Source organism: Dipodomys ordii, unplaced genomic scaffold (genome assembly GCF_000151885.1).
Source record: "Dipodomys ordii isolate 6190 unplaced genomic scaffold, Dord_2.0 Scaffold11, whole genome shotgun sequence".
NCBI lineage: Eukaryota > Metazoa > Chordata > Mammalia > Rodentia > Heteromyidae > Dipodomys > Dipodomys ordii.
The window spans coordinates 17322113-17331507 of NW_012267227.1; the positions used below are offsets into that span (position 1 = coordinate 17322113).

The 9395-nt window shown below is 55.8% G+C and overlaps 1 protein-coding gene across 1 annotated transcript in view; it reads right to left on the bottom strand.

Annotated features, from left to right (window-relative positions):
• Positions 1-9395, bottom strand: part of Dll4 (delta-like 4 (Drosophila)) — a 24455-nt gene that overhangs the window by 13879 nt on the left and 1181 nt on the right. The window lies entirely within an intron of this gene.

The window sequence follows — 9395 nt, forward strand, 5'->3', positions numbered from 1 at the left end:
AAGGAGCCGCCCGACCTCTCCCCCCCACTCCCGCCCCCAGCCATCCCGGCGCCGCCGTCTCTCGGACCTTAGCCCCACCGGCAGGGAGGGAACCGGCCGAAAGGCCTGCGGGACGCAGGGGTTCCGAGGGGGCCGGGATCGATGCCGCCGCCCCCCCCCCCGCAGATGCGCCCCGCCAGCGCTACTCTCCATCTGCCGCCGCTCGCACCTGCCGGTCAATAAATCGATTTTACAATTTAATGCAGCAGCTTCCCGCCCGCCCGCCCGGGACAGATGCCGCCGCAGAACCTCTGCCCCCCACCCCCACCCCGGCCGGCCCTCCCCTCGAGGGGCGCCAGCGGTGAGCGGCTGGGCTTCCCGCGGCGCCCGGTGCACCCCGCTCTCCGGGCCCGTTCCAGGTCCCCCCTGCAGGCCACAGCAGATCCCTACAGTGGAAGAGGATGATGATGAACCGGTCCCTGGCTTTGCCCAGGAACTGCATGGGAGGAACAGGGCGCAGAAGGCCAGCGCAGGTGGCTGCGCCTGTGACCCCAGCTACTCAGGAGGCTGAGATCTGAGGATCGCGGTTCAAAGCCAGCCTGGGCTGGTGAGAACCTGTATCCTCAACTAGCCAGCAGAAAATCAGAAACAGAGCTGTGGCTCAAGTAGTAGAGCACCAGCCCTGAGAGAAAAAAGCTCAAGGACACTGCCTAGGCCCTGAGTTTCAAGTCTCAGTGCAAGCACTAAAAAATCCTAATTTTTTCCCCTCAGTCCTGGGGCTTGAACTCAGGGCCTAGGCGCTGTCCCTGAGCCTCTTTGTGCTCAAGGCTAGCACTTTACCTCTTGAGCCACAGTGCCACTTCCTGCTTTTTCAAAGTAGTTTATTGAAGATAAGAGTCTCCAGGACTTCATGCTTGGGCTGGCTGCGAACAGTGATCCTCAGATCTCAGCCTCCTGAGTGAGTAGGATGACAGGTGTGAGTCACACACATGAGCGAGTGTCAGTGGCTCACACCTGTCATCCTACTCACTCAGGAGGCTGAGATCTGAGGCTAGAGTTGTGGCTGTGGCTCAAGTCGTAGAGTGCTAGCCTGGAGCAAAAGGAAGGTCAGGGATAGCACCCAGGCCCTGAGTTCAAGCCCCTACTCCTGCAAAAGAAAAAAAAAAGTGAGGGCCCTATGATAAGGAAGGGAGAAACACAGGGTACGGCACAAGGACCCTTAGCTCTATGGAATCTTAGTGAAGAGGACGGAACGGGGGCACTGGGGAGGCCTCTCACACCCTCGCTGTCTGTCTGGTGAATGAACATGATGCACACCTGGTTCTCCACCAGACCTGGTCACGTGGCCTTGGACTTGTAACTTTCCCCCAACGTGACAGTTTTCTCCTGTGTGCCAGGGGGGCAGGGGCAGCCACCTGAGAGGTGACTGAGGAGCTCTGTCAGAATGTGTGCTTGTGGGGGCGGCTGGGAAGGTGGCTCAGTGGTACAGCGCTTTCCTTGCATGCCTGAGGCCCTGGGTTCGATTCCTCAGCACCACATAAGCAAAAAGAAAAAAAGCCGGGAGTGGCGCTGTGGCTCAAGTGGTAGAGCGCTAGCCTTGAGCTGAAGAGCTGAGGGACAGCGCCCAGGCCCAGAGTTCAAAAAAAAAAAAAAGTGAATTGTGTGAGGGCCTTTTGTAGCAAAGTTTCTGGCTGGAAGGAGAAAACCAGAGTTTTGAGACTCGGTTTGAAAATGTGTTGGGATGAATCAGCCGCTCATGCTTCAGCCCTCCCACCAAGGGTAAGTCTTAAGTTGGGACTCTCCTGCAGCAGGGTGGTATTTCAGAGCATCGGCCTGTGGGAAGCTGAGGAGGAGGAAGGACTCTCTTCTGAGTTGTCCTGATTATTGTGGTTGCTGACAGCTCAGCAGGGCTCAGCTCTTCCCCTTGTCACCCAAGAGGACACACTACTGGGCTGGACTTTCCACTAGTTGATGCCTTGAGACTGACACCCAAAACAAGTCAAAGGATAGGACCAGCCAGATTCTCAGGCCTGTAATCCCAGCTACTCTGGAGGCTAAGATCTGAAGATTAGGGCTCAAAGTCAGCCCGGGCAGGAAAGTGCATGGGACTCTAGTCTCCATTGAACCACCAGAAAACTGGAAATGAAACTGTGCCTCAAGTGGTAGAGTGTTATCATTGAGCAAAGCAAAGCAAAACAAAACAAACAACTCAGGAACCAGATACAGAGTTCCAGTCCCACCGCATGCACACGTGCGCACACACACACACACACACACACACAAGATAGGATCATTGGGCATAGGATGAAGCCCTGTCCTGGTCTCTGTTGAGAGCAACACCCTGCCCTCTCCCTGGGTCCCAGTAGCCTGAGTTCCATGCTATCTCCTGCTGCTGGCCTTCCCAAAGGACCCAATGCAGATGTGCTGGGGCTGGAGTTGCTGGAGTTAGTGCTGTAGGCTGGGCCCTATCCTCAAAAGGACAGCTGTGGCCTTCAGAGACGGTGAGCCCAGGAGAGAACAGGAAGACCAGGAAGCAGCAGCTGCTGCTGCTTCTACTGCTTCTGCTTCTTCTCTGTTTATGGCAGGAGGTAGGAGGCTCTTTCGAGGCCTCCCCGGGGCTGGTCAGGAGGAGAGAAGGTGAGAGAGGTGGACCTGGCAGCTGCAGAAGCTGAGATAAGTCTAACGCAAGTGCTCCCTCCGAGGATGGTGAGCGGGCAGCTGCCTCGAGCTGCATCTGCCAAGTTCAGGGGATGCCTGGAAAGCCAGGGCCAGGAGCCACACAGCGCCCGGGTATTTCCAGCCAGGAGGAAGGCTGGGATTTAGGACAGACTCCCCAGCAACTTTCCCAGAGCCCCTGGCTTCCCATTCCCCACCTCCTTCCTGTCTCCGTCCCAGCCAGTGAGCAGGAGAACGAGGAGGAGGAAGGAAAGTTTCAGTCCGACCTCTGCATAGAGACCCTCTAGGCAAGGAAGCCCACCCCCATCCTGCTCTTATCTCCTGACGTGGGTCCCTCGGGGCTGGGGGATTCTAGAAGGGATCGTACTGGATGGCAGAACTGAGGGCAGCGAGAAAGAGGTCCATGGAAGTTATTGAGTCAAAAGGCAAGTTGTGCTGAAGGACAGGGAGGTAAGCGGAGAGCAGAAGCCAACCGGGAAGCCACGTGTTAGCCACCCTCCTGGACAGGCTTCCCCATCCTGAGGTCTCTCTTCCCTAGAGAACTTTCTTCACCTGCTGACCCCCTGACCCGGCCAGGCTGACCGTGTGCCCTCTCCCATGACCCCTTGCGGCACTGCAGGTCGCCAGTCCCTATCACCTCTCTTTTCTGTGACCTTTGCTAGGTGGGAAGCCGCCCCTGGCCCCCCCTTCTTCCTCAGTCCTACTCCTCCCTCTTCTGCCTCTTGTCTTCCCTCAGAGTTCAGGCCCGTCAGCACCTCTACCCCTTGCAGTTCCTAGGTCCTTGTGTGCCTCCCACCTTCTCCCGCCGAGGGACAACGCATTTTCTCAAAGGAACCCCACCCACATAACCTCTGATCTCTGTTCCCATCAGCCACCCAGGACTTGAGGTCATGGAGAGAGGTGGGGGCTGTCTCGGGCAGCAGGCCTTACTCACAGTGATGGCCCTGGTCCCCTGCAGTCCCCTGGAAGGAAGGGCTAGTCCTAAACCAGGAAGCGTGGCTTCAAATATTCTCATACACAGAGAAAGAACCCCAGGAGAGGAACTAGGGACAGGTGCCAAGTCTGAACAGCTGCCTAAGCAGGCAGGTCATGTTCCCCGGAGGAGGTTAGGGAGGACTCGGACTGCCGTGGTCAAGTAGGTGATGGGTCTCGAGCTGAGGATGGTGACCGGCCGCCTCCTTCTCCCAACATGGTCAGAATAAGAGGAAATGGGCTTCAATGGTGGCAGGAAGGATTTAGGTTAGACATATGGGAGAACTTCCTGTGACAATGTGTCTACGCTGTGTGTCCCAGTCTTTAATCCAGGCTGAACTCTCCCCTGCAATCGAAGAGAATTGCTTGCTGATGATTGCTAATGAATAACTTGACTTGCCCCAGATTATCCGAGAACCTCTGGCTAGGAGAATTTTCCTGGCTTCTAACCTGATCCCAGGGAAAAAAAAAAAAAGTCCAGAGAGATCCGGAGATGCCAGGAACTAGGTCCCCTCCTTAGTCCCAAGAAGTTTAGGACACGGCAAGCCAGCCGATGTCCCGTTGCCTGTCCAGCTCTGATTCTCGAGGCTCCGTGAAAAAACCCAGCCCTCTGGAGCTGTCCAGCTACTCACACTGCAGCCAAGGGCCAGGCTGGGTATGGTCTGGGAGCTTAGAGAGAATTCCAGAGTAATAGTAAATAGTCAGGACTGGTTGGGGCGTGACTTGAGTGATAGAGCACCTGCTTGGCAGCAGAAGGTCCTGAGTACTGCCTATAAATAAGTAAATCAACAACTACCAGTGCATAATCAGAGACTCCGCAATGGCCACAGGTGGAGTGCGGAGACTGCGTGCTGAGGCTGGAGGTGAGCTTGACACAGGGCGTGATGACAGCTGAATTCACGCTCAGCCGAGGTGACCCCTGGGAACTTGAACAGAGGACCCCGTGTAGCCACCACCTAGAAACGGCACCGAGGTTAGTGTGGGGCAGAGAGATGCAGGGAAGGCCCTCGGGCCTTTCTGTGTTAGGATGGAGGTTGTAGCTTCCACATGCGGTGTGGGTGGCACCTGGGAACCCCGGAGCCCCGACCACAGGCCGGGACAGGCCTATTCTTTCCTTGGTAGCAGCTGTTCCTTGCCCTTACTGCGTACCTTGCAGAGAGACCCCTGCACGTGGGGTCTGGTGCCACCCTTCTCTAGCTCTGACCCTTGCTGCTCTCCTGGCCCGCCTGTCCCCTTCCTCCTGTTGACCTCAGACCTCGAGCCCCCAAGCCCCCCACCTGGCAGCTAGACGTGCCTAACAGAGGGAAAAGCGTTGGATCAGCCCAGGCACCCATAAAAGGAGTCCAGAAAACATCTTGGGGGTAATGACCGGGGTCCTATATCTAGAAATTTACGACAAGGTGAACCATGGAGAACATGCAGACCGCCATTTTATTCTTTATAGCTAAGGGCTTGAATACCTCCTCTCCTCCCCAGGCTGCCTCACGCTCTGGTCCTAAAAGTGTGTCCAGCTCTTGGCGGTGTGTAAGTCCTGCCGTGGCCAGTGTGGACCGCTGGTCCGTAGGGCTGTGTAGTCTAACCCTCTAGGTGGCTCAGCTAGAAAAAACAAGCCCTGTCCCTGGGCCCAGAAATGGTTCTGCTAGATGCGAGCAGCCCGCTTGCTGCTGCGTCTCCCTGGCGGCCAGGGCAGGTGCACTTTAAGGGTGAGAAGTCATGATCGGTTCCCAGAGTGACCACAGGGTGAGGCCACTGGGCCAGCCCTCCTCGGCCTCGTGGAGGAGGCCAGGCTCAGGTCAGCCTGTCGCAGAGGCCAGCCCTCCCTCGGCTGAGATCATCGGCCCTCCAGCCTCCGTGGCAGCTCCCACCCCCAGCTGAGCTCACTACCCTGGCCCGCTGGGGGACATTGTTGTCTCCAGGGCCCCTCCCAGGACTCAATGAGCTGTTTGTTGGCACGTCCGGTGAGGGTAAGGGAGGGCAGGCGCGGGGCGCCCGTACACAATGGGGATTCCGTCCATTCTGAGGTGGCTGCGGGAACCAGGCTAGCTTTGTCCTGCGGACCCTCATTCCCACCATTTAGCACAGCCGGAACCCCAGGCGGAAGCGCGACGTATAAGAACAACAATGTCGTCACCCTGTCTGTGGGGGAGGGTGCTGCAGACCAGGCCTCCTAGGGACCCAAGGGACCCACAGCCTGGGCATTAATAACCCAAGGGGCACTTGGGACATGTCCTGATTGTGCTTCAGAGTTTTGTTTTCCCAGTGCTACTCCTGGGGCTTGAACTCAGAGCTTGGATGCCGGCCCTGAGCTTTTCCACTTAAGCTAGCGCTCTCCCACTCTGAACCATACTTCCAGCTTCTTGGTGGTTATTTGGAGACGAATCTCTCGGACTTTCCTTCCCAGGCTGAATCATGATCCTCAGAGCTCAGCCTCCTGAGTAGCTAGGTTTCAGATTTGAAGGCAGGCAGACGATGCCCGTCACCTGCCCTGTAAGTCGGGCGCCTGGTGTCTGCAGCCATGCTCAGGCTGCTGGGGGCCTAAGAGGAACTCAAAGGTGCAGAAAGAGGGATGTGTGTCAGGTCTGTTTCTGGGCCTCTTGGCCGCCCACCGCCCCCCCCCCCCCAGACTGGCCCTTTCAGAAGTGGCTCTGACTACTTAGACAACAAGTGTTTATTTTCCAGGGTGGGGGTGGGGGAGGGGAAGGACGTCATGCTTCCCTCCTGCCTGGTGCTGCGCTGGTTCTCACAGTCCGGGCACTGGTGACATCAGCTGCCTTTCCTCCTCAGCCCTGGCGTCCCTGCATCCTGCTCCCTACCCCGTGCCCGGGGCCAGGGTCTGAAGCTCAGGTTTCTGGAGAAGGCGCTTCTGAGAGGGTGCTCCTGCAGCGAGCGGGCACGGGCGGCGCGCCCAGCCCCTTGCTCACTTCTACCCCTGGCCTGCAGCAGAGCGCAGAGCTCACCCTCTGTGCTCACCCCACTGGCGCACCTGCTGTCCCACCAGCGCAGACTCCTAGGGTAATACTGTCCCTTTAAGGGTCTTGGGAAGCCCAGAACAACAGGAAATCCAAATGGCCTCATTAGGCAGCTCCAAGCTCAGTGCAGTAATTAGTGCCCTGAAAACAAAACAAGGAAAAGCAGGTGGTGGTGCCCCCCCCCTCCTCCATCCCCAATCTCTGCCGCCCTGGCCTGGCCTGTTAGTGCCCACAGCTAGGCAGCTGGGACTGGAACCCCCTCCTCCTAGGCCCCCTGGCTCCAAGCTCCTGAGACCTGCTCCTCACTGCTCAGGCCAAGGATCACAGGGGCAAGCCCAGGCGTCTCAGCCAGCCCTGTCTCCTGGGGCCTCTGTCTCCCTAGGGATAGGCACTGGGGTTTCCCCTCCTCTGCAGCCAGGTGGTCACTGGTCTGCAGCATCGTTTGCCTGAGTGGGAAAAGCAACAGGGCACTGGGAGACTGGTTGATCTCTTCTAGTCGGAAGGAAAGATGGCTAAGAGGGCCCCGGAAGGTGGCTCAGCAGTAGAGTCCCTGCCTCGCACACATGAGGCCCTCCGTTCCATTCCGTAGCACCACATGAACAGAAAAGGCTGGAAGTGGCCGGGCGCTGGTGGCTCACGCCTGTAATCCTAGCTATTCAGGAGGCTGAGATCTGAGGATCGAGGTTCAAAGCCAGACCGGGCAGGAGAGACCGTGAGACTCCTATCTCCAGTAAACCACCAGAAAACCGGAAGTGGCGCTGTAGCTCAAGTAGTAGAGCGCTCACCTTGAGCTGAAGAGATCAGGGACAGTGCCCAGGCCCAGAGTTCAGGTTCCCTGGCAGACAAAAAAAAAAAAAGTCTAAGAATCCCATGCCAAGATGGCTCCTCTCAGGGAATGGAAAAGGCCTGCTCTGTGATCCAGATCACAGACGTTCTCTCCTCCAGGTGGGCAAGACCACGTGGGCACAGGTCATAATCTACCAGCGCTGTGGACTGACCCTGGTTACTTGCAAATACCTCAGATACCAAAAGTCTGTCTCCTCTTCCTCTTTTTTTTTTTCTTTTCATGTCTGTCGTGGGGCTTGAACTCTGGGCCTGGGCGCTGTCCCTCAGCTCTTTAGCTCAAGGTGAGGCGCTCTACCACTTTAAGCCACAGTGCCGCTTCTGGTTTTCTGATGGTTAATTGGAAATAACAATCTCACAAACTTTCCTGCCTGGGCTGGCTTTGAACCTCCATCCTCAGATTCTCAGCCTCCTGAGTAGTTAGGATTACAAACGTGAGCCACCGGCGCCTGGCTCCCTCCCCATTCTTTTTGTCAGTTGTGGGGCTTGAACTCCAGGGCCCAGCTGCTGTCCCTGAGCTCTTTTGCTCAAGGCCCTGGGTTCGATTCCTCAGCACCACATAAGCAAAAAGAAAAAAGCCGGAAGTGGCACTGTGGCTCAAGTGGTAGAGCGCTAGCTAGCCTTGAGCTGAAGAGCTGAGGGACAGCGCCCAGGCCCAGAGTTCAGGCCCCACAACTGGACCCAAAAAAAAGAAGAAGAAAAAAAAAAAGAAATGTACTCATTACCTTGCTCATGTAACTGCAACCCCTCTGAACAGTATTTTCACAATAAAAAAACTTATTAAAAAAGAAGAAAGAGTCTCAAGGACTTTTCTGCCTGGACTGGCTTTGAACCATAATCCTCAGATCTCAGCCTCCTGAGTAGCTAGGATTGCAAACATGAAGCAGTGCCCAGCTTCTTCTTCTTCTTTTTTTTTTTTTCTTAAGGGCAGAAAAAGATTTATTATATGGCTACCACAGGAAGCACATCTTCAGCCATTTGTTTTGGCTCTTTGGGGATTAGGCAGGTGATAGACAGTTGCCTTAAGTGAAACAGGGCTGAGCATTGGGGGCAGGTAGGTTGTAAGAACGTACCCAGGGCTAAAATAGTCCCACAGCCAAAGGTGTGCTCAGAGGGGATCAGATGTGACGTCAGAGAGAGTCCATTGTCTCCAGTCAGGTGGGGCCTTGTTACAATGAGTCATTGAAGCATGAGGTCTGGTCCAGAATGGCTCCAGAGTGACCCCAGGAGAGGATGGAGCAGGCCAAAGGACACAGGGAAAAACTGGAGGGGTCTGGGGCACCTGGCCTTTATCCTGCTCCAGATAGTTTATGCACCCACGTCAGGAATTAATAACGTTTCTCAGCAAAACAAAACCAAAAACTCCTCTCAAGCACCTGTCATGTTACCTGCCTTTACTGTCCTTCTTTGCTGAGTATACACTGCAGATTTCCAGCTTATGCGACCTGTACGTTGCAACCACCCTGGAGGAAGAAAGCAGGTATCACAATACCCTATCTTCTCCAGAGATCTCCAAAGAGATCTGAGCAACACAACCACAACACTCTTGCCAGGAAAGCTTTTGCTGCTGAAGCTGCTAATTCTTTTTCTATATCACAACTTTCTTCCTATGAACAGTTTGATATTTATTTATTTGCCAGTCCTGGGGCCTGCACTCCAGGCCTGGGCGCTGCCCCTGAGCCTTTGTGCTCAAGGCTAGCACTCTTCCACTTGAGCCACACGCACGTCTGGCTTTTTGTGGTTAATTGAAGATAAGAATTTTACAGAGGGGCTGGGAAGGTGGCTCAGTGGTAGAGCGCTTGCCTTGCATGCCTGAGGCCCTGGGTTCAAGTCCTCAGTACCATATAAACAAGTGGCGCTGTGGCTCAAGTGGTAGAGCGCTAGCCTTGAGCTGAAGAGCTGAGGGACAGCGCCCAGGCCTAGAGTTCAGGCCCCACAACCGGACGCCCCCCCCCC